Below are 4670 nucleotides of genomic sequence, written 5' to 3' on the forward strand. Positions count from 1 at the left end.
ACAGACAGAGGTAAGACAGCTGTCCGCATTGATTTAATCTCCTGAGCCGAGAACAGTGGCGGTGTCTATAATATGATGCTGACTCGGACATACACCTGCTCTCTCACTCAGCAAGAGAGCATCCACTGTCTCTAGTTCTCTCTCTGTGTCAGTCTCTGTCTCGTGAAGTCTCTGTCTCTGTTTGTGTGTTTGTTTGTCGGTTTACCTCCTCTCTCTCTCTCTCTCTCTCTCTCTCTCTCTCTCTCTCTCTCTCTCTCTCTCTCTCTCTCTCTCTCTCTCTCTCTCTCTCTCTCTCTGTCTGTCTCTGCGTCTCTGTCTCTCTCTCTTACTCTCTCTCTCTCTGTCTCTGCGTCTCCGGCTGTCTCTGTCTCTGTCTCTCTCTCTCTCTCTCTCTCTCTCTCTCTCACACACACACACACACACACACACACACACACACACACACACACAACATTCAAAGAGAAACTTGGACAGTACATGCGTGCCGAAAGCCAGACCGAAAATCTGGTATAATATTGTCACTGACAATCCTTACAAACTATGTCGAAATGCGTCAATCAGTTGATAACGTATCACGCCATAGAATATTGTTTTCAGAGATTTTCTCTTTACAGTGGACACAAACAAACGAAATCAAACTCTAGTCTGGTCACGTCTACGATTCTGTATACTTACATGTATTACAAATTGTGAACCACCCTCACCCAACTTTTTTTTTCCCCCACACTGACATATCTTTACATCTCTGTCTGTCTGTCTGTCTCTGTCTCTCTCTCCCCTCTGTCTCTTCCTCTCTCTGTCTTTCACATAATGTGTCTATCTGTCCATATCCCTATTACCCGTCGCCTTATTTGCTGTCTTTTATGTCTCTTACATCTGTGTTTAAAATTTTATCGTTACTTTTCTGTGTTAATTTCACTTGAATCATTCATGTGTAGCATTCTTTTGTTGTTGTTTTTCCCTTGGTGTGTGTGTGTGTGTTAGTGTGTGTGTCAGTGTGTGCGTGTGTGTGTTACTCGCTTCCGTTCCGTACAGATGTGAGCGATGTTGTGTCTCTCAGTTTGACGCTGTGTTATACTCGTACATTATACATGTATTAAGTATTCAGTATAACTACATTTATATGCGTACATGTTTGTGTGTCTCTTAGAACAACGGCAGATGTGTAAGTCGGCCAAAGTGCTAATATCTTCACCGTTGGAAAATAAAGATTCATTCATTCATTCATTCTCTCTCTCTCTATTTCTCTTGCCCTCTGTCTCCCGCGGCAGTGTTTGTCCTACTCGCGCCTCTCACACACCCACACTATCACACCGCGTGGCACACTGACACACATGAACACACGTACGCACACATAATCAGACACACGGAGAGAAAGTCAGGCTCACAGACAGAAGCCGTGAGACACACGTGCACATACCGAGATACACACATACACACATACTCTCTCTCTCTCTCTCTCTCTCTCTCTCTCTCTCTCTCTCTCTCTCTCTCTCTCTGTCTCTCTGTCTCTGTCTCTGTCTCTCTCTCTCTCTCTCTGACGAGTTTGTTCCGTGATTCAGGGGAAACTACTTTTGTCAAACTAAAACTTCCTCAGAGTTGCCTCCCACCGACTGCATATTTAGTTCAGGTGGCTCTTCTCTCTCTCTCTCTCTCTCTCTCTCTCTCTCTCTCTCAGAAAATAAACTTTATTCAAATTTATTTATTCAAATTCTCTCCTTTTTTATTTTTGTCACCTGAGCAACCTCAGTGGGCGCGGCTCCTTTTTTGAGTCCCAGTTTCCAACCTCGAAGTATTTTCTCCTTTCTATATTTTTTTAATGGTCACATTGAAAAGACGTTGAGAAAAGAACAGTCGACGGAAAATGAGGTTTTCAAACATGTGTCCACGTATGTTGTATTGCAAAGGGAGGCAAATGTCCTTTTCTGATATATAACAATAATTTTTAGACAATGGCTTTATGTTGTCTCTGTGGCGCAATCGGTTAGCGCGTTCGGCTGTTAACCGAAAGGTTGGTGGTTCGAGCCCACCCAGGGACGACTTATGATTTTTTTTTCTCTCTCTTTCAGACACGCTCTTTTTCCTGACCGAAACTGTAATTCTCAACAACCGACGACTTTTTGTTGTTGTTGTTTTCCCCCCCATCCTATTCTCTTTATTTTTTTTTTTTTTCTCATTCTCAATTTCCATGAGATGAGGCTTTTTCCAGACTCCTGTGTACAAGAATATGTAAGTTTTGGGAGGGTCTTTTTGTGTGGGGCAGTGGGCGGTTATCAGTTTGTTGAAAGTAATGGTGGTAAGTTCTTTTTGCCTGTGCATAAATGCGAGCTTGACAGTGAAAGGATTAAAAGTTTTGGTCAAACCAGTAAAACGACGGGGGAAGAAACTCAGTGAAATTGATTTACTGTACCCTCCCAGTGTATATTTCGAAAGGATCCAACGCTTCAAGCCACAGTGACATCTGCGTAAAGAGTTTTGGTCAAAACATTGAAAGATGTTGCCATGCGACGAGTCATTGTCCGCGACCATCGAAGACAAACGGACAGACAGACGGACTGATGCATCAATATACTGTGACACACATAGACTTTTTTTTTTTTTTTTTTTTTTTAATGTAGCACAACTCTACTCCGTCGTCCTTAACCTTTCGCTCGTCTCACCCGAGCACCAGAAGCAAACAACGAAACATAACTTTCAGCAGCAGCAGCAATCCTTAATATTCACGCACCAACTATTGATTTAGATGTCAGTGCCTCCTAAGTCTCAGACTGTTGTGACTCGGACGCAGATCGACATTTGATAGTTTCCTCATCATCTGGCAAAACTCCCACTGACTGACTGAACGTCTGAGGGAGCAGGAATCGAGACACTGAGAGGATGAATTATCGAATGACAAAACTTTGTGAAACTGTCACACACATGACATCACTGATGACGAACAAGCTTCCTCCACGCTGGTATGATCCTACCATCCGTATCACACAACTGTGTAAAAGATCTGCCCCTCTTGGCTGGCTGAAAATAATTTATTATACGTCGATGATTATAATGCTGTATTCTGCACACAGTTTGTATCAGGCAAAGGCAATAGTACTACCAGTCTGACAACTTGCAAACTGTTTTCTTTTTTTTTCTTTTTTCTTTCTGTTTCCTTCCCGTGACCAAACAATGACCAGCTTTTTCTAGAGCTGACCACAACTAATATAAATGCACATCTAGTGACGAACAACTGTATTCTGCGAAATCTTTGTGTCCGGAATTATTTTCTTTCATGACTTTCAGATACGAGCGCCACAGTCATATAGTCATATTTATTGACAGCTACTTTTTATGGAAAACATTCTGAACTCGTTCAGTGACGAAACAGTATATAAAACAGGCTGGCTGTGTGACGAGACGACTGGTCTGTCACTGGTTGTTGTCGGGTTGTTGAGACGTTGTTGGGGCGCTGGACATGTTGTGAGCTTCAGTGACGCCACCTTCTTTTCACTGGCTTCACTTTGAAGGTAAGTTTTAAAGGGTTTTTTTAACTTCATTTCTTCTTCTTCTTCTTCTTCTTCTTCTTCTTCTTTTTTATAGAATTTTGTACATGACGTTTATACAATGGTGAAAAAAAATTCACACGGTTAAAAAAGAAACATACATAAAAATGAAAGAGAAAAACGAAAAGAAAAAAAATCATATGTACAGGAATTGCTTGATTATTGATTATTAATTATTTCATATTGGGCAACATACATGAGAATGAGATATATCAAATAGTTTGAACCCGATTAACAGAATTTGATTATCAAATTTGAAATTATGGTGCTGGGGGGGTGGAATCGGACAAGTACACACACACACACACACACACACACACACACACACACACCACACACACGCACGCGCGCGCGCGTACACACACACACACACACACACACACACACACACACACATCTTCAAAGAGATAGTCGGAGAAAGTCTCGATAACGACTCACTGCAAATCAAACATCAGAACACATTCAGCAGACCTGCCGCGGCCCCCTCCTGAAGGAGCTCAGAGACACCGTATGGCCGGCGACACCAACCCTACTGCACACCAAGCTCCATGGCTCCAGACAGGACTTGGAGAAAACGACACCAACCCTACTGCACACCAAGCTCCATGGCTCCAGACAGGACTTGGAGCGGACGACACCAACCCTACTGCATACCAAGCTCCATGGCTCGAGACAGGACTTGGAGAGGAAGACACCAACCCTACTGTACACCAAGCTCCATGGCTCCAGACAGGACCTGGAGAGAACGACACCAACCCTACTACACACCAAGCTCCATGGCTCCAGACAGGACTTGGAGCGGACGACACCAACCCTACTGCACACCAAGCTCCATGGCTCCAGACAGGACTTGGAGCGGACGACACCAACCTTACCGCACACCAAGCTCCATGGCTCCAGACAGGCCTTGGAGAGAACGACACCAACCCTACCGCACACCAAGCTCCATGGCTCCAGACAGGACTTGGAGAGGACGACACCAACCCTACCGCACACCAAGCTCCATGGCTCCAGACAGGACTTTAAGCGGACGACACCAACCCTACCGCACACCAAGCTCCATGGCTCCAGACAGGACCTGGAGAGGACGACACCAACCCTACCGCACACCAAGCTCCATGGCTCCAG

General features: G+C 44.3%; 1 non-coding gene across 1 annotated transcript; it reads left to right on the forward strand.

Moving 5' to 3' along the window:
• Window positions 1-1965: 1965 nt before the first annotated feature.
• Window positions 1966-2039, forward strand: Trnan-guu (transfer RNA asparagine (anticodon GUU)). Its single transcript has one exon. It is a non-coding gene; the product is annotated as a tRNA-Asn (tRNA).
• Window positions 2040-4670: the final 2631 nt, after the last annotated feature.

This window comes from Babylonia areolata, chromosome 18 (assembly GCF_041734735.1).
Source record: "Babylonia areolata isolate BAREFJ2019XMU chromosome 18, ASM4173473v1, whole genome shotgun sequence".
NCBI classification, from domain to species: domain Eukaryota; kingdom Metazoa; phylum Mollusca; class Gastropoda; order Neogastropoda; family Buccinidae; genus Babylonia; species Babylonia areolata.